General features: G+C 40.3%; 1 protein-coding gene across 2 annotated transcripts in view; it reads left to right on the top strand.

Annotated features, from left to right (window-relative positions):
* TBC1D30 (TBC1 domain family member 30) overlaps nt 1-22,801 on the top strand; it is an 85,307-nt gene that overhangs the window by 6,021 nt on the left and 56,485 nt on the right. The window lies entirely within an intron of this gene.

Raw genomic sequence — 22,801 nt, 5'->3', positions numbered from 1 at the left:
ACCAGTGATGTTTTGATCAAATGCCTGTGACAGGTTTTTGGGTGCATGTGAAAGTTGCTTTATTTTGTTTCTTTGTCCCACCACATTTTATATATGAGGTGATACCTCTTAGAGTTTTTTTTTTTTTTTAATTCCAAATTAAGATGTGTTTGTTTTCATAAGACAATTTTCAGGGTTTGACTAGTTTCAGATAATAAAATTAATGGCTTAAACTTCATTCTTAGGTTTATGATAAAAAGTAAATACCATGTTTTCCTCCTCCTGTTTTATTATGTCACTGTTTGTTATCCCCAAGTTGTTATTCTTGCTGTCTCCTAAAGAAGGTTTCAACCTAATGTAAATTGAACAGAATGTTACGTAATTATCATAATGATATAATGGTCCATACAAGGAGCAGGATGTAATTGAATTGACTGATTTTGAATAGGGTTTTCTCCAGAGCTAGGCACTTGTCTGAAACAACTAGAGAAGGACGATACGGATATAGATATACATACACATGTGTGTATATTTTATATGTGTATCTATCTACAAAAAGTTGGCATGTGTTATATTTGATATTTTTCCATGGATTCTGATTGATTCACAAGTGTCTAGTAGAAATTCTGTTATTTTCCCTTTATTTTGAAATACCTTGATTTTTCTCTTTTCAACTGTGTTTTCATCTACCATTATTACTGTTGTACCAGACGTTAAAAGCATGAAGTGGTAAATGCATGGGGTTTGGATGTGGGAAAAAGTATAAGGGGGCGATGGAACCAGTGTTAGGAGACAGAGGGGAATGTCTGGCTGGCATAGGATCACGGGTTGATAATTACCAGGGACTGATAATCATTTAGAGTTTGAATTTACTTGACTGATAAAGGGACAGGCATTTGTGTCTTTTTAGAAAAACGTGTTCACGAGAACCTAATTCAATTGTGAATTTGAATGCAGCCTTCCTATGTATTTTAGGGTTTGTCTCTTTAAATCCAGCCACTGTTTCGTATTTCATAGAGTATGGGATTAATGCCTCTTAACCTTGGGAGTTACATTATCACCTTGGTAATAAGACTCTACTAAATGGGACAGAATGTTTTTTGTTGAATTAAGAAATGACAGTGGATCAGGGGTGCCGACTGAGCCACCCAGATGCTTAAGAGTTCTAAAGAATTTAGATCTCACTGTTTTGTAATGAATAACTGAGCTTTCATTTTAGCAGTGATTGGCAGTGATGCGTTCAAATACAACATGTATGTTGACTTTTTTGTATTTAATATACAGAAGTCCAGATAACCCTCATTTTCTCCACTATATATGGATTCAGTCCTTATAATTCTTTCCATAAGTGATGTTCTCCCTTTCATAACATGTTATAACGTAATATAAAACTTTTTAACCTTTTTTAAAAATGGGTCATTTCCTATTGATACACCAAAGAGGATATGATTTTATAAGTAAGTGTGGATTATGAACCAAAATGACTAGGTTGTGTTTATTTCAAACACATATGCTGTAACTGCTTGGATTTTATGGTTTCTTACACCAAACCTTACAGTAGAATCCCTTTATTACTTATTTATTTAGTTTGTTTCAAGTTTTTATTTAAATTCCAGTTAGTTAACATATAGTGTAATATTAGTTTCAAGAATAGAATTTAGCAATTCATCACTTGCATATAACATCCAGTGCTCATCATAACAAGTACCCACTTTAGTACCTATCACCCAGTTAGCCCATCCCCCTGCCCACCTCCCTTTCAGCAGCCCTCAGTTTGTTCTCTATAGTTAAGAGTCTGTGTTATGGCTTGCCTTCCTCTTTTTTTTTTTTCCCTCTATGTTTTGCTTCTTAAATTCCACATATGAGTGAAATCATATGGTATTTGTCTTTCTCTGATTTATTTTGCTTAGCATAATAGACTCTAATTACATCCACATCATTGCAAATGGCAAGATTTCATTCTTTTTGATGGCTGAGTAATATTCTATTGTATATATATGTGTATATATACATATATATGTGTATATATATATGTATAATATTCTATTACATATATATGTATATATATATGCGTATATATCTATCTATCTATATATCTATATATCTATATATCTATATATAGATATATAGATATATATATATACCACATCTTCTTTATTTATCAGTTGATGGACATTTGGGCTCTTTTCATAGTTAGGCTATTGTTGATAATATTACTATAAATATCAGGGACTGTGTGTCCCTTCAAATCAGTATTTTTATATTCTTTGGGGAAACATCTAGTAATGTAAATGCCAGATCATAGGGTAGCTCTATTTTTAACCTTTTGAGGAACTTCCATACTGTTTTACAGAGTGCACGAGTCTGCATTCCCATGAGCAGTGTAAGAGGGTTCCTCTTTCTCCACATCCTTGCCGACTTCTGTTGTTTCCTGCATTGTTCATTTTAGCCATTCTGACAGGTATGAGGTGCTATCTCATTGTGGTTTTGATTTGTATTTCTCTGATGATGAGTGATGTTCAGCATCTTTTCATGTGTCTGTTAGCCATCTGGATGTCTTCTTTGGAGAAGCATCTATTCATGTGTTCTACCCATTTCTTAACCAGATTGTTTGTTATTTGGGGGTTGAGTTTGATAAGTCCTTTGTAGGTTTTGGATACTAGCCCTTTATCTGATATGTCATTTGCAAATATCTTCTCCCATTTTGAAGGTTGCCTTTTAGTTTTGTTGATTGTTTCTTGCTGTACAGAAGCTTTTTATCTTGATGAAGTCCCATAATTCATTTTTTGCTTTTGTTTCCCTTGCCTCTGGAGACATATTTAGTGAGAGGTGACTATGGCCGATGTCAAAGAGGTTGCTTTATTTTATTTTATTTTTTATTTTTTATTAAGACAGTGTGAGCAGGAGAGGGACAGAGAGAGACAGAGGCACAGAATCGAAGCAGGCTCCAGGCTCTGAGCTGTCAGCACAGAGCCCGAAGCAGGGCTCGAACTCACGAGTGATGAGATCACGACCTGAGCTGAAGTAGGGTGCTTAACTGACTGAGCCACCCAGGAGCCCCAAGTTTGCTTTATTTAAAAAAAATTTGGGGGGCGCCTGGGTGGCTCAGTCGGTTGAGTGTCCAACTTTGGCTCAGGTCATGATCTTGAAGTTCGTGAGTTCGAGCCCCGCATTGGACTCTGTGCTGACAGCTCAGAGCCTGGAGCCTGCTTCAGATTCTGTGTCTCCCTCTTTCTCTGCCCCTTCCCCACTCATACTCTGTCTTTCTCTGTCTCTCAAAAATGAATAAACATTAAAAAAAAATTTTTTTTTTAACGTTTATTTTTGAGAGAGAACGAGAGAAAGAGAGAGAGAGGGAGAGAGGCAGAGTGCGAGTGGGGGATGGGCAGAGAGAGAGAGGGAGACACAGAATCCAAAGCAGGCTCCAGGCTCCGAGCTGTCAGGACAGAGCCCAACATGGGGTTCCAACCCATGAGCCATGAGATCATGACCTGAGCCAAAGTTGGACGCTTAACTGGCTGAGTCACCCAGGTGACTGAGGTTGCTTTATTTTTGAACAGGATGGGATTAAGAGCAGGATCAATATTTGCCTTGTAGAAGAGCATATGTTCCCCCATATTTAACCATTTGTCTAAGGATAACCATGGTATAACCAATTTATTTTTTTTATTTTATTAAAATTTTTTTTAATGTCTATTTATTTTTGAGAGACAGAGCATGAGCAGATAAGGGACAGAGAGAGAGGGAGACACAGAATCCGAAGTAGGCTCCAGGCTCTGAACTGTCATCACAGAGTCAGATGCAGGGCTTGAACTTATGAGCTGTGAGATAATGACCTGAACTGAAGTCTGACGCTTAATCGACTGAGCCACCCAGGCACCCTTGGTATAGCCAATTTAATATTAATAGTAAAATTAATAATAAGAATGGTAGTGGTGTCACTATTCATTACGTGCATGCAGGTGTGCAGGAAAATCACCCTCAAGGCTTTAAGACAATGGGATAATTAGATGAATATTTGGCCACGAGTTCATCTGTTGTCTTTTTGTTGTTGTTGTTGTTGTTGTTTTTCTGATGTTAAGGTTAAGTGGTTTGCTTATTATGTGACTTGATTATTTTTCCTGAAGGCAGAAAGGAGGCTATCTTAACTATCAGCATTTCCTAATTTTATAATTTTTTGCATTGGTGTAGTAAATTTTTAAGTTATGCTGGCTGAGTTTGTGAAATGGTAGTATAAGCAAGTAATAAAATCTACCTGTCATTGGAAAACTGTGGTAAAGAGGGAAGGTGGAAAAAATGTGAACATTCATGAAAGTATTGTCTTTATTTTAGCCTTGTCAATAAGTACAGGAATTTTTTTTAATTTTTTTTAATTTTTATTTTTTTAATTATTTTTTAAAAATTTTTTTAACGTTTATTTATTTTTGAGACAGAGAGAGACAGAGCATGAACGGGGGAGGGTCAGAGAGAGGGAGACACGGGACCCGAAACAGGCTCCAGGCTCTGAGCTGTCAGCACAGAGCCCAACGCGGGGCTTGAACTCACGGACTGCGAGATCATGACCTGAGCCGAAGTCGGCCGCTTAACCGACTGAGCCACCCATGTGCCCCAGGTACAGGAATTTTAAACAGCTTACTGCCTCATTTGATCAATGTGTCTGGCATCTTTAATACTGTGACTAAATCTTGCTGTCTATCATAAATACCTGGCAGACACACTTGCCAAATAGTGAATGGTAGTGGTCCTTATTCTTTTTTTTTCTATGGTTATCTTCTCTAAAGTAGCCTTCTCTGTGGCAGGAGAAGGAATTTGTGTGGCTTCAGGTTGGTGGCACCGACATTCAACATTTTCTGCTAAGAAACAGTTCTCTGTGTTTTTAGAACACATTATAAAAGTAAATGCACTCAACCCGCCATTCCCCTCCTAGGTATTTACCCAAGAGAATTGAAGACGTATGTCCCCACAAAAATGAGGACGTTCGTGTTGGTAGAAGCACTATTCATAATAGCCCCAAAGTGGAAACAACTCAAATGTCTATCAGTGGGTGAATGGATTAACAAAAGTGGTATATCCATACGATGGAATAGTATTCAGCCATAAACAGGAATGAAGCACTGATTCATGTTACACATGGACGACCCTTGAAAACATTATGCTAAGAGAAAGAAGCAAGACACAAAAGTCCACATATTGTATGCTTCTACTTGAAACGTCCAGAAGAGGTAAATCCATAATAATGGAAAGTCAATTCGTGGTTGCCAGGGGCCAGGGTAGGGAGAATGAAGAATGGTTGCTCATGGTATAGGTTTCTTATTAGGGTGACAAAAATGTTCTGCAATTAGATGGTGGTGATGGTTACACAATTTTGTGAATATACTGAGCATCACTAAATTGTAGAGTTTAAAAGGGTGAATTTTATGGTGTGTGGATTATATCTCAATAAAATAAATACAGTCAAACCTTGGTTTGTGAGCATAATTCATTCTGTAAACATGCTTGTAATCCAAAGCACTTGTATATCAAAGTGAATTTCCCCACAAGAAATAAGGGAAACTCAGATGATTCATTCTAGAACCCAAAAATATTCACATAAAAATGATTACAATACTGTAATATAATACAAAACAATGAATAAAATACAAAATACAAAGAAAAATAAATTAACCCGCCCTGACCTTTGAAAACCTTTGTGGCTGATGTGAGGGAGACAAGAGAGAGGAGGGTTATTCTGCAGGACAACTTTCACTATCACTAACGGAATCATTGTTGTCTATTGGCTCAATGGAATCTTTTTCTTTTTGCGCAACTTTAACAAGGAACCTATCCAATGACACTTGCTTTTGCCTCCTTTTGAGGTTTTTGTGGAAATGTGCTGTTGCATTGACAATCACCCACAATCCTGCAGAGACAGAAAGAGAGAGAGAGAAAGAAAGGGAGAACCATTGGCTCGGCTGTGATCATGTGACATTAGGTGCCATGTACTACTCGTATTGCAAGACATGGCACATTTATCAAGTAAAAATTAGAAATGTTTGCTCGTCTTGCAGAACACTTGCAGAATAAGTTACTCGCAATCCAAGGTTTTACTGTAGAATGTGTTATTGTACAATAAAAGTAATAAATGTAATAAAATATGTGTTAAAAATATAACCCACTCCTCATGGAAACTTCGGAAAATACAAAAGTATGAAAAGAGGAAAAATCACTTTCGAAAGACATTTTTTCATAGTTTTGAATATTTATTCAAGTGTTTTTTTATGCAAAGTTTTTCCAAAGTCAGCGTACAACATAACATTTTTGTATCCAAAATTGTCAAACTTTCCATTATTATGGATTTACCTTTTTCATGTAACATCATAAGCTGGCATAAATTATCCATAAATATAATTTTGAACGATTAATGCACTGTTTTTCAGCCCATCATTTTGTTTTGTTACAACATCGTAATAGTGAAAAACCTCCTTTCAGTCATAAGTACAGAAACACAACTTAAGCTGATTTAAGTGAAAAGGGAAATTGATTGGCTCACATAATTAAAATTCCAAGGATGTGGCTTCAGATGTAACTAAATCAGATACAGCTGCCTATATATAGTATCTTTAAGGGGCACCTGGTTGGCTCAGTTGGTTAAGTGTCCAACTTCGGCTCAGGTCACGATCTCACAGTTCAGACAGCTCAGAGCCTGAAGCCTGCTTCAGATTCTGTGTCTCCTTCTCTCTCTGCCCTTCCCAGCTCACACTCTGTCTCTTTCTCTCTCTCTCTCTCTCTCTCTTTCTCTCTCTCAAAAAAAAAACAAAAAAACAAAAAAAACAACAAACCATCAACAAAAAAACCCCACACCCCCCCAATATTAAGAATATGAAATCATATTAAGAATATGATTTCATACCTTAGCAGTGCTTTCCTCTGCACCAAATAACACCAAATAACACCAAATAACACCAAAAGGGCCACTATGGCAGCTCCAATTAATCAACCTTACCTGAAAGCACAAAGTTCTTTCCACAGTTCCAGAAAGTTCCATAATTCGCTTTCCTTGACCTAGCTGGGTCACCTGCTCACTAAGAATCAATAAATATTTATGTATGTAAGAAGGTGATAAAGTGATAAGTACTATGGAAAATAAAAAACAGGTTAGGGAAGATTTGGAGTAGCCAACAATTGGTCCTGGTGTTACCAGTCTTTTATTAGATTTATTCATAGGTAATTAAGGTTTCTTGATGCTATTTTAAATTGGTATCTTTTAGAAAATTCATTTTCTGTTTGTTTCTAGTACATAGAAATATGGTTGTTTTCTGCATATTGACCTTATATCTAGCAATCTTACTTTTTTTGTTGATTCTAATTATCTGTACATTCTTTTTAATTTTTATTTATTTTAATTTTTTTAAGATTTTATTTTTTTTAAGTAATCTCTACACCCAGTGTGGGGCTTGAACTTATAACCCCAAGATAAAGTGTTGCAAGCTCCACTGACTGAGCCAATGAGGCATTCTGATAAATTATTTTGTGTTAAAAATTTTTTTTTAATGTTTATTTTTGAGAGCGATAGGTAGAGTGTGAGTGGAGGAGAGGCAGAGAGAGAGGGAGATACAGAATCTGAAGCAGGCTTCAGGCTCTGAGCTGTCAGCACGGAGCCTGACATGGAGCTTGAACCCAAGAACCTTGAGATCATGACCTGAGCCAAAGTCGGATGCTTAACCGAATGAGCCACCCAGGTACCCCATTTTGTATTTTTTTAATGAACATAATCTTTATCACCTGTGATTACGGTCAGTTTTATGTCAATTTTCTTTACCATTCTTTCATTTCTTGTTCTTGTGCACTGGTTAAGACCTCCGTGATAATATTGAATAGAAGTAGTGATAATGGGGTGAAATTTTTTTCAGATGCAATCTCAGAGGGAAAGTTTTTTCCCCCATCATTTCCCCATTAAGTACAATGCTTGCTGAACGTTTTCTATAGAAGTCCTTTATCAAATTAAGGAAATTCTCTTATCTAATTTGCTAAGATGTTGAACTTTATCATACAACTTTATTGCTGTATTGAGATAATATGTTGAAAGTTAAAACAACTTTGCATTCCTGGAAGTATCCTAATTAGGTCATGAGATGTATGTATTTATATATACATATATTTCTGGCTTTGTTTTTCATAATATTTTATTGATGATTTTTATGGCTATGTTCATGAGTGACAAGCTTATGATTTTCCTTTCTTATAATGCTCTTGTCAGGTTTTGGGAGACTCATAAAAGAAGCTATAGAGTGTGCTCACTTTTTCCATTATTTGGAAGAAATTGTGTAAGACTGGAATTATTTCTTTCATTTTTGATAGAATTCACTGGTAAAATATTTGGGCCTGAAGCTTTCTTTGTAGGAAGGTTTTAAATTATGGATTCAACTTAAAAAATAATTATAGGATTATTTGTATTTTCTATTTCTTCTTGTATCAGCTTTGGTAAATTTATAGGATTTACCCATTTCCCATATCTTGTCACACTTATGGACAAAATTTTAAAGACTATGTTTTGGGTTCCTTTGGTGTTTCAAGATACTAAAACATTTCTACTGATTTAAAGAGGAATTCACTTACCACTTAAAATATGTTTTATTATAGAATGTATCATCATAAAGAACAGTATTTTAACAAATATGTATATTAGAAATATATTAAAAAAAAATAAAGTTCTATGTATGTGGATATCTACTTACCAGAATGGAGTAACAGTTACTAGAACATTAGAAAACCCTGAGTGCTCTTCCCTGATTGAAATTTCCTCTCTTCCTCACATTCTCTTACTTTTCTTTGTAGTTTTTCTCCCTGCTCTGTAAATTCCTAAATAATGTATAGTTTTGAGAAACTGAGTAGCAAGCCCAAGCCTAGTTGTACACAGAAAGGGTAATTAATGTTTGCCTCTGTTAGATAAAGTCTCCCAAGAGATAAACCAGGCTCTGGATCATAGTCTGGTGGTGGGTACCCCTGAGAATGCACAGGACCCCCTTCTGGGGGAGTCAGGGAGCAAGGTGATAAATGAGGCTTGTGGCATCTGTCAGAGCTGAGGTTTAGGCTATTTGCTGCATGATCAGCTAAGTTGGGGGAATGGCCTGCTTTTTATGTTTGATTCAAAGCTTTCCATGACTTGCTCTTGCTTCCAGAAGTAGGTCAAAACACAACACTTTTGTGGGCATGGAGGGGAGGAGAGGGTGACCACTTCCTCAGCACATTGTGAGATAAACAAGTCCAGATGAGAATGTGGACCTGCTCTCCCAGGCATTCTGTCCTTGAGTTAGAAAGATGGTCCAGTAGCAGGAAGCATCTTGCATTGACTGCCATCAATACAACTGTCACTTGATCCACACTGCTACAATCTGGACTGATTGTGCTCAATCTGGTGCAGAGCTGTTACCTTGGGGTTTCCCTTCCCTCTCTATGCCTCTCTCCTGTGTTGGATCTTTTGTTTCCCATATCCCACGTTTTCTTCTTTCCTGATTATTCTTTTTATATCATTGCCTGTATCCCCTCGAGCAAGGGTGCCTGTGAGGTAGAAGTTTGGAAATTGTGCAGGAATGAAGATGTCTTTATTAGACCCTTCCTTGGACAATTTCATACTTCCTCTGTTGACTTCTTCCATTCTTGCTCTTCAGAAGTCTGGAGCCTTTCTGATTCCTTATCCTTTGTACTGGACTCCCCCCTCCCCCCACCTCCGAAAGCTTGTGGAATCTTCTCTTTGTTCTTGGTGTTCTGAAATTATCACATTCCTTCTTATTTTGCTTGGTGTGGGTCTGTTTTCACCCATTGTGCCTGGCCTTGATAGACTCTGAGTCACGCAGCTTACATCCTTCAGTTCTGGAAAATTTATGTAAATTATTCCTTTGATGCTTTTCCTTCCTCCTTTTCTTTTTCCTCTTTCTGGAATTCTATTTTTTGGCTGTTGGAACTTCTGGATTAGTTCTTGAATATTCTTTGTTTTCTTATTTTCCATCTCTCTTTTTTTGGTGTCTTTTTTTGTTTGTTTGTTTGTTTTACTTTCTTGCAGACTATCTCAACTTTATTTTCCCATCCTGCTATTGAGACCTCTTTTTTGGGGGATTGTTATTTGATTGTTTGTTTTATATATAGTATCCTACTCTTGTTTTATAAATTTATATATTTTCTTATTGCTTCAAGGATATTAATGATAGAGACTAAAATGGACAAACAGAAAACAATTTGGAGGAAAGAGATTATACAAGGAGGAAAGAAACTTTCAAAACTTATTATATTTAGAGTCTTTTCTCAGATATCTAGTAGTCCTTGGCTGTCTGCTTATAATTAAGTGTGGGGGTCTAAAATAGTGACTTGAACTCTGAACTGTCCAGTAAGGCTTCTTGATTTTGAGCTTTGCTCAAGAGTCACCTGGATGGGTCCCCAGGTAAGTACCTTCAGGTCTTTCCTTTGGGGCTACTCAGCTTCCTCAGGGAAGAGCTTGCTGACCTCCTGCTTGGATCGTGAAGGTCTGTGGGCGTAAGCGCTGGGATCTCTGCCTTCAGCAGTCAGCATGCAGGTGGTCGCTGAGTCCCTTTGTGTTAGGTCATGTACTCACCGTCAGCTGGCTGTCCAGCAACTCTTTGTTTTAACCCTTTTCAGAAAGGAAACCTTCAAACTTTTGGAAGGATGACAGGAGTAATTGCCCAACCTCATGAAATAGAGGGGAGGATGTAGGGATGCAGTCATTTCTCAACAGCTTCCTCCAGGTTCTCCTTAGTAAGCCTCCTCAAGAGCTGGCTGTCCATCTCTGAGTTTTGTGGAATATGTGATGTAATGAAGCTTTGCCTTGTCAATCTGAGATCTGGCTTTGTAGGCTCTAAGTCAGTTTCTACTTGTCCATATGCTTTTTGAGCTTCAACATTTTGTTGTTGTCTCTGCTGCTTTGTTTCCTGGTCCTTATAGGGTTACGGTAAAGATCCCTGTACTGTAATTTTAGTGTGGTTTTGGTGGGGACCAGATTTACTGCAATTTTTTTCTGTCTGTCTTCACTCAGATGTGCATATTCCTTTTTCATAAGTTCAGAAGGTAAAAAGAAATTAGCATTTTTTTCAGGTTTTACTGAGATATATTTGACATATAAAGAAGTTAGCATTTAAATTAAGGTAGATTTGGGAGCTCCTGGATGGCTCAGACGGCAGAGTGTGGAACTCTTGATCTCAGGGTTGTAAATTCAAGCCCCAGATTGGCATAGAGATTACTTAAAAATAAACTCTTTAAAAAAATCTTAAGGTAGTTTGCCTTAAGGAACTTGGTGGCAGAACCGTGAGTTTTGGCACAATTTTGTTAATACGGATAACAGATTTAGGTATATTTTGATATATAATTAGCAGTTTGATCTGCCCTGAAGTAACTTAGTGAGAATATGACTAGATGAAAGCAACAGGATTGTAATTGCTTACAGTATTTTTAGCCATAGTTTCCTCTCATTTTTTAAAAAAAAACTCTTTAGTGTCTTACAGCTTAGGGTTATTTTTTCTGTTTTGTCCTAATTTGCTCATTCCTACGCATACTGCAAGTTTGTAGAATATTTGAAACAGTAACAGCTTTTGAACCTCCGACTTCCTAGAGATTGTTGGGGCTTTGAAAAAAGCAGAAGATGTTTGTTGTGGCTTTTAGAAAAAAAAAAAAAATCTGGAGGCGCCTGGGTGGCTCAGTCGGTTAAGTGCCGAGTTCAGCTCAGGTCATGATCTTGCGGTTCATGAGTTTGAGTCCTGCGTTGGGTTCTGTGCTGACAGCTCGGAGCCTGGAGCCTGCTTTGGTTTTCGTGTCTGCCTCTCTCTCTGCCCTCTCCCACTCATGCTCTGTCTCTCTGTCTCTCAAGAATAAATAAACATTAAAAAAATTAAAAAGAAAAATCTGAATCTCAAAGTCATCATAATTTAGAACCAGAAGAGAATTTAAATCTGATTTCTACTTACTCCCAACCTAATGGTTGAGCAAAGTGAAGGGTAGAGGAGTTGAGAGCTTTGCTAATACTCAGCTGGTTGGTGACTGAGGACTTCCTGGTTGGTGTCCTTGCTATCAGTTATGACAAGAGAAAAATATACAGCCAGCAGGGGGAGTTCTCATTCTCTCTTAAATTTCTTAAAAACAGTATTAAATTTATGTTCTCTGTACAGTAGTCCTCCCTTATCTACGAGGGGTAGGTTCCAAGACCCCCAGTGGATGCCTACAACCGTGAATAGTGCTGAATCCTGTATATACTATGTTTTTTCCTATGCATACACACAACTATGATGAAGTTTAATTTATAAATTAGGCACAGTGAAAGATTAACAAGTAATAACAAAATAGAACAATTATAACCATATACTCTAATGAAGGTTGTGTGAATGTGGTCTCTCTCTTTCTCTCTCTCTCTCTCTCAAATTATCTCACTGTACTGTACTCACCCTTCTTGTGATAATGTGAGATGATACAATGCCTACATGATGAGATGAGGTCAGGATATGATACATCAGGGGCATCATTTGCTTCTGAACTGTGGTTGACTGTGGGTGAGCGAAACCGCAGAAAGTGAAACCACAGACCCAGGGCGGGAGGACTTTTGTGTTGTCTGAACTTGAATCCCAGTTCTGCCACTCCCTGGATGTGCAATCTCATGCAAGTTAATTAACACCCCCGTGCTTCAGTTTTCTCATCAGTAAACAGAGGATGATGATAATACCTACTTCTCATTATGAGAATTATGTGAGTTAAAGTATGTGACGTGGTTAGAATAGTGTTGGCTGCATCATTTACTCTTATTGCCTTTATTCCTGCAGTAGGAAGGGTTGGAGGCTGCCTTTTCCATCAGCGTTTGGATACGTGCCTTTTTAAGGCAACTGTGAAGGTTGCTGAGGCTCCTCACATTTAAAAAAATTGATGGGGTGGCGTTATTGGAGGAGGAGATACTGAATAATCATGATTAGGTGTTTTTACATCTTTAGCTTTTTGGGAAAGCGTAGCTTACTCTTCTCCAGTAGCATGCAAGGAGATGGCTCGTCTCTCATGTGTCACAGTTGGGAAGAGGATATGTATACATATTGTGGGGACACACATTATATCTGAAAGTAGGCACCTGCCTGTCTGCTCAAAGGGAGATAGGAGCAAAGATGAGAGTCCCCCAAATCCTCCTTGAGACATCTCAAAGAACCAGGATAGAGGAATGATAGACACATGTCATGTGGGTGAGGGTGGGAGGCGTTGGGAGACATTTCAGGCAGAGATAATGGTGCAGAGGCTGTGAGAGCATCAGATATTTGTGATACTTTCAGTAATCTAGTGTTACAAATTATATAAAACTGGAGGCTGGAGGGAAGGGGCAGAGCTTGAGGCGGGAGTTTACATTGTGTCCTATAGCATCACTGCTGAGCACTAGAGTGATGTGATTGGAGTTTTGTGTTTCAAGGATCATTTTGGCACCAGTGAGGAGGACAGGCTGCAGAGGGAGAGTGTACATGAGGAGTATCAGGAGGAGGCTGATGCAATAAATGAGTTGAATTGATGGGCTCTCGGAGAAGGAGCTGTGGGAATGGAGGAAAGGCAGTGAGACATTTAGGAAGGAGATTGGGTAGGGCCAGGAGGCTGGTGTGGGAAGAGGAGGAATCTGGGGGCCTGGGGGTCTGGGTAAGGTTTGGGAAGCATTAATAAGTGCTTGCAGCTAAGATCCCTTAGGGGCACCTCGTGGGGCTGTTGGGGAGGAGTGTGTGGAATGGCCAGAGAACAGAGTTCTCAAAGGAGAGCTGTGCAGAAGAAGCTGTTGGAGGACAGAGACTGTTTCAAGGAGGTGCAGTTTTAGCTTCTATAGAACAGTTCTCAAGAACTTTTGTAAAGTACACATGGCTGTACATAAAATTACCGTAGAGGAGTCAAATAGGAAAATGAAAAACACATCGGATTTTTGCCTTTTTGTTTAAAGCTTATTCACTTATTTTGAGAGAGATGGGGAGTGGGAGAGGGGCACAGACAGAGGGAGAGAGAGAGAATCCCAGGCAGGCTTTGCACTGTCAGCATAGAGCCTGATGCGGGGCTCGAGCTCATGAACCATGAGATCATGACCTGAGCCAAAGTCAGACACTTAACCGACTGAGCCACCCAGGTGTCCTGGGATTTTTGCCTTTTTAAAATGATGGGAGTGCCCGGGTGGCTCAATCGGTTGAGCATCCTACTCTTGATTTTGGCTCAGGTCATGATATCATGGTTCATGAGATTGAGCCCCATGTCGGGCTCCATGCTGAGCTTGGAACCTGCTTGGGATTTGTGTAGACTCTGGGTCTGGAGTTCTCTCTTGTCCAGCAAGAGAGCAGACACAGGATTAAAATGTGAGAGAGGCTAATGTCCGGGAGGAGACAAGAGCCCTGAGTAAGGGTCCTTGCTCTGTTTTTATTAGGATCAGAAGGCTTACAAGCATGATGGAATACACAAAGAGACCATGAAACCGTGAACATTAACTCATGGGTGTGAGGAAAAGAGGGTTTTGAAGACATGTGGTGTTAGGAGTTTGGGTCAATACAAAACAAATTCCTGGCACTGAGCAGATGGTTGTTTACAGCAGGCATGAGGTGCCTTGTCTATCTTTAGCTAGCCTAGGGGATAAGACAGACCTAGCATGCTACCTCAGGGTCAGCAAGGCACCTTTCTTTTGCTAATAAGCTCTGCTCTGGGCAACTTTGCCCTGGTGTGGTCGATAGCCCTTTTTACCTATACTGGTCCTTCCCTCCTGTGAAAGCAGCTTTCTGTTATTGTACTAAAGTGGGGGGTGCTTCCACCCTGAATACCTAATCTTGGATGCTTTCATCCTGAGGCTTCCTATATGTCTTCATTCCTATATGCCTTTTTTTTTTCTTTTATTATTTATTTTTTGAGAGAGAGACAGAATGTGATTGGGAGAGGGGCAGAGAGAGGGAGACACAGAATCCGAAGCAGGCTCCAGGCTCCGAGCTGTCAGCACAGAGCCTGATGGTGGGGCTCAAACTCGTGACCTGAGCTGAAGTTGGATGTTTAACCAACTGAGCCACCCAGGCACTCCTCCTATATGCCTTGTTAACCCATGGGTGCAAGCTCAGGCAATTCCTAAGCTTATTCCCCACAGGGATTCTCTCTCTTCCTCTTTCTCTTTTCTTCCCTCACTCGTGTCCTCTCTCTCTCTCTCTCAAATAAAAATTAAAAACAAAAAAGTGATGGAGAGGAGTTTCTGTTTCAGTAGAATACTGGAGACAGAAGCCACATTGATTTAAAAGGCAAGGGTGTTATAGTCTTTCCAAAGTCTTTTGGTGATGCAGTGAGATGGATTGAGAACTAGGCTTGTCCCGACTTCCTTGCATGGAGCCTTTTCTGTGTCCCCATTGGTTATTATTGATTAACCTTTTCCTCCTCTTTTTTTTTTTTTTTTTAAATTTTTTTAACGTTTATTTATTTTTGAGACAGAGAGAGACAGAGCATGAACGGGGGAGGGTCAGAGAGAGGGAGACACAGACTCTGAAGCAGGCTCCAGGCTCTGAGCTGTCAGCACAGAGCCTGACGCGGGGCTCCAACTCACGGACCGTGAGATCATGACCTGAGCCGAAGTCGGCTGCTTAACCGACTGAGCCACCCAGGCGCCCCAACCTTTTCCTCCTCTTAATTCCATCATTCCTTATCCTTAGTTCTATTATAGCACCAATAACATTTTACCATATATATATATATATATATATATATATATATATATATTATACACACACACACATATGTATGTATATACATATATATAGTGGTAGTTTGTTTCTTTATACATCTATTTATTTCCTTCCCCTGGCCATTTGACATAGATCTCCTGAGGGAGAGGCTATATCATTCACCTTTTTGTCCTCAGCATCTGTTACAATGCTTGGCATTGCGATGAGCTCATAGAAGGTCTGTTGGATGGATAGCTGGGTGGGTGGGTTGGTGGGATAAATTAAGAGGTTCGGTCAAAGTCACCGTGCATGTGTGAGGCAGGTGACTTGATGATGGAAGTGAGGGGGACAGGCGGAGTAGGCGCGGAGCTTGTGAACAACAGTGCAGATTTGGATTCATCACTCTGACATATGGGAAAGGGACTGATCAGGAAGGAACAGTATCGGGATGGTTGAGATTGGAACTTTGTCATTAGTAAATGTGCAGGAATTTTGTGTAATTATAACATCTTAGAATTTTGGAGCTAGAGGGGACCTCATAATTAATCTAGTGTAACTGTTAACAGAACACAGGGCACTAGTTTATGTGAACTGCCTTCCTAGCTAGATTGAAAGCTTATTTGAGAGTTTGGCTGTTTGACCAGGACATACTTATTAATTGATAATGTTAATACAGTCTTATTTCTATGCGAGGATGGAGTGAGTAGGGAAAAATTAGGTTCTATCATTCTAGTTAGAAGGTCCAAAAAACTGTTTGAAAATTTATGTATCAGGCCGCAGAACAATAGCAAATACAGATAATTCAGCTGTATTGTCTTTATTTCCTCAACAGCATTGTAAAAGTTTACTTACCCAATTCTAAATATATATCTGACCCTATCTCCCTCCTCAGGATGTCAGAAGTCTTTTCCTACCTGCTGCTTGGGGTTTTTGTCATGATTTTTACTTTCAATGGATTATATATCATTGAATAGTAATGTAACATCATTTTTTTTTTTTTTTTCTGGTAAGGGCATGAACAGGTAGGTGTTAGTAATGGACTCTGTAGAAGTAATGTTTTGAGGGGCACCAGGTGGCTCAGTCAGTGAAGTGACCAGCTCTTGATATAAGCTCAGGTCATGATCTCACGGCCCTCAGACTGAGCCCCATGTCAGGCACCAAGCTGGGGGGTGGAGCCTGCTTAAGATTCTCTTGCTCTCTCTCTACCCCTCCCTGCTTGTGCGGGCACGTGGTCTCTCTCTCTCTCTTAAAAAGTTGTCTGTCTGTCTGTCTATCTATCTGTTTGTCTGTCTGTTGGGAAAGAATAGCTTCTAATGAATGCACATCACAGCCCATGCCTAGCCTTTTAGACAGTGCTCTTTTTTGGTCTCACTCAGCATTTCCTTCTCAACACAGTTCCACTAAGGCAACATCAGAGTTTGCCATTTGGCCTGTGATCTCTCCCATAAAGTTTCTGATATGCATGAAACTTGTAGATAGGTGCCTTGGCTTTTTGTGTGTCTCAATCCTCCAGCTAAAGGTGCAGACAGAAAGGGTCTCATTCTTGGGGCGCCTGGGTGGCTCAGCCCGGTAAGTGCGTTGGACTCTTGTTCTTGGCTCAGGTCTTGGTCTTAGGGTTGTGAATTCAAGCCCTGCCCCCTACCCCCTTGAAGCCTACTTTAAAAAAAAAAAAAAAAAAAAAAAAAAAAAGTCTCATTTTTCAGGTCTTGCTGCCACTACTCAGGATGTCCACCAGAGGGCAGGCTTGCTCCTTTTCCTTATCCGGGGCTTGGACCCCCTCCTTCCTGCTCAGTCTTTCTCATATCCAGCAGTTTTCTGCTTTGTCAGATCACACAGTTTCCAGAATCAGTATGTGATATAATTAAAAACGAATGGAAAAGAAGGCACAAAAGTCATTTCCTTGTTTTCTCCATACATTGTGACTCTTTTGGGACAAACCTCTTTCAGCCCTTGTTGGTGGCCTTCTCTGAGCTTTTTCTGCCCTAATTGTCCCAAGATCAGCCACAGAAAGTATGAGATACTCCACCTTTAACCCTTGTGGTTTTCAGGTGTTGGGTGATGAGTCTTGATAGAACATTAAGGAGGCTTCTCATGTTTGGTTCCCACACCAGGTTCTCAATGTGCCAGTACTCCTACAAAAAGACCTAAACAATATATACACAGCCATATTGATGGATTTTTGATTTTTGTTGTTCTTGGAAAGATGTAATGATAATAATAATCCTCCTTTTAGAGGAGGAGCTAAATTTGTGAAGCCTATTGGGCTGTGAGTTCAGGAGTCCTGGGTTCTGTTTGTGGTATTACTGTTTTTTTCTACAAATTGTCCTTCTTGTCTTTGTTTACCTGTTTGTAAGCACAGTATTCTTCACCAGGGACTTACTGGTGACTCTTCGAAGTGTCCCATTGAGAAAATATGTTTCCCAGTTCAGAGTTTTATTTGCTGTATTTGGGAAGGACTCACTCCACACCAGAAAACATAACAGATTTCTTGGAGGTAATCACCTCTTCTGTCTGCCATCCGAGCCTGGTCATTTTTTAATTTAGTTGCAGTTCTATCCCTTTATATAAGTGAATGTTGAGCAATGAGTTAGAAGGTGTCTCTATTATAGTCACTGTGAATAATCCCCCCCCCCCCACCTGCGTGTGGGGTGAACAGTGAAGTGTGCTCCAGGGGAGAGGGAGGAAGGGGGAATTATTGTTTAGTGGGTATAGAGTTTTAGTTTGGGAAAAAAAGTTCTGGAGATGGTTGTACAACAGTGTGAATATGTGGACCAATCAACTTCAGTATCCAGTGCCCTCCCCACGGATGGCTGGGACCAGGCTCTCTTAAATGGTCCCATTAAGTTAATACTCCTTGCACTTGAATTTCAGTCTGTGTTTAACTTGAAACCACATCCAGTGTGTCAGTGCTGTGAATATAGCTAGGGAATGTGAGTCTCAGAGTGATTAAATGACCTTGCTGAGTTTTCCCAGGAAATCAACCGAATTCTCATCTGAATTCATAGAATGAAATTTCAGATCCTTCAGGATCATTTAATCCAATGTGCTCATTTTACAGACGATGAAATTGAATGCTCAAACAAGATGTTTATAACCACCTTACACCTATTAAGAAGGCTTCTATAAAAAAAGAAAAATCTGGAAAATAACAAGTGTTCACAAGAATGTGGAAAACATTGAAGCCCTTGTACGTTGTTAGTGGGAAGTTAAAGGGTGTTGCTGCTATGGAAAACAGTATGATGGTTCCTTAAAAAATTAAAAATAGAACTATCATATGATCCAGCAATTCTACTTCTGGGTATATGCCCAAAAGAATTGCAAGTAGGGTCTGGAAGGACATATTTGTATACCCATGTTCATTGCAACGTTATTTACCATAGCCAAAAGGTGGGAGCAACTTGAGTGTTCATCAGTGGAAGAACAGATAAACAAAAATGTGGTGTATATATACAGTAAAACATAGTTCAGTCTTAAAAAGGAAGGAAATTCTTTTTTTTTTTAATGTGTATTTATTTTTGAGAGGGAGAGACAGAACGCAAGCTGGGAAGGGGCAGAGAGAGGGGGAGACACAGAATCCAAAGCAGGCTCCAGACTCTGAGCTGTCAGCACAGAGCCCAATGCAGGGCTTGAACCCACAAACTGTGAGAGCATGACCTGAGCCGAAGTCGGACACTCAACCAACTGAGCCACCCAGGTGCCCCAAAAGGAAGGAAATTCTGACACATGCCACAACATGGACGAACCTTGAGGACATTATGCTAAATGAAATAACGCTATCACAAAAAGGCAAATGCTATATGATTCCACTTACATGAGGCACCAGAGTAGCCAGAATTGTAGAGGTATAAAGTAGAATGGTGATTGCCAGGGCCTGGGGAGAGGGAGGAAGAGGGAGTTATTGTTTAATGGGTATAGAGTTTTAGTTTGGGAAAAAGAGTTCTGGAGACAGTCGTACAACAGTGTGAATGCACTTAACGCTACAGAACTGTAGACTGAGAATGGTTAACACGGTAAATTTAGGTGTATTTTAATGCACATGTGTGCGTGCGCACACACACACACACACACACACACACACACAGATGCTTATGGCCACATGGGTAATTGGTGCTGCGTTTCCTCTCAACTCCTATTCTGTTTTTGTCCTAATATACCATTCATGGCATTTTCCCCCCACAAAATTACTCGTGGATCAAAAGCTAAAGCATCCTTCCATCAACTGGTTTATCACTGTCCAGAAAAATCATTTTCATTGTTGATGTGTGGACGCTGTTTGACTCTCTACCTTCCTCTCCTTCAAATCACTTCCCATTCTGTGCTCCAAGCAGGAGGAGTTACATGAGGTGCTTAAAACTCACCACATTCTCAGGGTGATGGGGTGGCTCAGTTAGGTGTCTGACGTCAGCTCAGGTGATGATCGCACAGTTTGTGGGTTTGAGCTCCATGTCGGGCTCTGTGCTGACAGCTTGGAGCCTGGAGCCTGCTTCCGAGTCTATATCTCCCTCTCTCTCTCTCTCTGCCCCTCCACAGCTCATGCTCTGTCTCTCTCAAAAATAAAATAAACATTAAAAAAAAAACAACAACTCACCATATTTTTTCCAGCCACAACTATTTCCCCTTGTCTGGTACTCTTTTCTTCACTACCTCTATGTGGTAACTTCTATTTTTAGGGTGCAGCTGAGGGATCATCTCTCCTGCCAAGTACTTTTTTTTGAGAGAGAGAGAGAGAGAGAGAGAGAGAGGCAGAAGGAAATGGAGAAAATATTAAGCAGGCTCCAGTGCAGAGCCTGACGTGGGGCTCGATGTCACAACTGTTGAGATCATGACCTGAGCTGAAACCAAGAGTCGGACCCTTAACTGACTTAGCCACCCAGGTGCCCCTCCTGCCAAGTACTTTTGACTACATAGTCTGAATTAGATGCTCACTCTTTTCAGGATCATCCTGGTCACATAGAATTGCCATACTTTATTTCCTGGTCTGTATCTTACATTGGACTCTGCTTTACCAGTCTTGATGTTCCCAGTGTCTAACACATTGCTTGTATACGGTAGAGGCTCGAAAATTTTTATCAAAGACGTACTGTATCTCGGAAGATACTGCTATAAGGGGAATATATTCAAAACTGCTGGACACCAAGTGCTAATCTGCATCTGTGCATGTGTATGTTTTTAAAGGCATCTCTCTTCTTTTAAATACTTATTAAAAAAATTTTTTTTTACATTTATTTATTGTTGAGGGACAGAGAGATACAGAGCACGAGCAGGGGAGGGGCAGGGAGAGGGAGATCCAGAATCTGCAACAGGCTGCAGGCTCTGAACTGTCAGCACAGAGCCTGACGTGGGGCTCGAACTCACAAACCGTGAGATCATGACCTGAGCTGAAGTCGGATGCTTAACTGATTGAGCCACCCAGGTGTCCCTTATTTATTTATTTTTAACTTATTTTTAATGTTTATTTTTGAGAGAGAAAGAGACTGTGTGAGCGGGGGAGGGGCAGAGGGCGAGGGAGACACAGAATCCGAAGCAGGCTCCAGGCCCTGAGCTGTCACCACAGAGCCTGATGCGAGGTTCAAACTTGTGAACTGCAGGGTTTTGACCTGAGCCGAAGTCGGACGCTTAGCCAACTGAGCCACCTAGGCGACCCTCATTTTCTCTTTTTACTGTGCTAAATTATATATCACTTTACCATCTTAATTTTTAAGGGTGTATTTCAGTGGTATTCATCTTGCAAAACCACATCCACTAAACAATAAGTTCCCATTTCTCCCTCTCCCCAGACCCTGTAAACCACCATTCATTATTTGCCTTTAAAAAAACCCACTTTTTTTAAATGTTTATTTATCTTTGAGAGAGAGAGAGACAGAGCGTGAGCAGGGGACGGGCAGAGAGGGAGGGAGACACAGAGTCTGAAACAGGCTGCAGGCTCTGCACTGTCAGCACAGAACCCGACGCGGGGCTCAAACTCGCGAATCGTGAGATCATGACCTGAGCTCAAGTCGGATGCTTAACCAGCTGAGCTGCCCAGGTGTCCCTGTCTTTTGCTTTGTTTTGTTTATTAAAAAAAAATTTTTTTAAGTTTATTTGTTTTGAGAGAAAGTGCAAGCAGGGGAGGGGCAGAGAGAGGGAGAGAGAATCTCAAGCAGGCTCCTCACTGTCCACGCAGAACCCAATGTGGGGTTTGATCTCACAAACTGTGAGATCATGACCTGAGCCAAAATCCAGAGTCGGACACTTAATCGACTGAGCCACTGAGGCACCCCAGAATTTCCTTCCTTTTAAAGGCTGAATAATGTTCCTCTGTACATATAGGCCACATTTTGTTTATTCATTCATCTGTGGATGGGCACTTGGATTGCTCTCGCCCCTTGGCTATTGCAAATAGTGCTGCTGCAAATATGGAGTAGCTCTGACTTCTTAAACATGGCAAGTCTTGGGGCACCTGGGTGGCTCAGTCGGTTAAGTGTCCGACTCTGGATTTTGGCTCAGGTCAGGATCTCACGATCAGGAAACGAGCTGCATGTTGGACTCTGAGCTGACAACATGGAGCCTGCTTGGGACTCTCTCTGTCTCCCTCTCTCTCTGTCCTCCCCTATACTCTCTCTCTCTCTCTCTCTCTCTCTCAAAAATAAATAAATAAACTGTAAACATTGCAAACCTGCCCTTGTGCCATTCATATAGCATTACATCAAAAAATACACCTTTAATGCCCTGAATTCTTTACAGTCTTCATCCTGAACCATTTTTCTCTATGCATCTGCTTTGTGTCCTTTTCTGGTCTCCTCAGCTTTGATCTTGTGACTTGTTTTTCCTCACTTAAAACTGCTTCTATGGCTTCCCTCTGCCTCTGTGAGTCATGATTCATACCCAGCCACTTGTTTGTGGTTTCTGATCAGTATTGCTACAGGTCCAGTCTGAAGGCTTGCTACTGTGCCTCGTGGAATGTGGGATCTCCCGATGGAATGTTGTCCTCTCCCTCTTCCTTGTGTTCTTTCTCCTTCCCTCCAGGTCTTTATCTTCCACGTTCTCAGCTGTTGCGGTCAGAGAAAGGGGGATTCTCTGGCAGTCGCCCTCCCACGTTCTGTTCAGTACAAAGCCCCCCTGCCTGACCGTTCATTCCTGCTCTTCCCCTCCACACACCTCCCACGGTTGCAAGG

This window comes from Panthera pardus, unplaced genomic scaffold, assembly GCF_024362965.1.
Source record: "Panthera pardus isolate Hobbes unplaced genomic scaffold, ASM2436296v1 HiC_scaffold_6, whole genome shotgun sequence".
Classification (NCBI taxonomy): Eukaryota; Metazoa; Chordata; class Mammalia; order Carnivora; family Felidae; genus Panthera; species Panthera pardus.
This window is presented reverse-complemented; position numbering and strand designations above follow the sequence as displayed.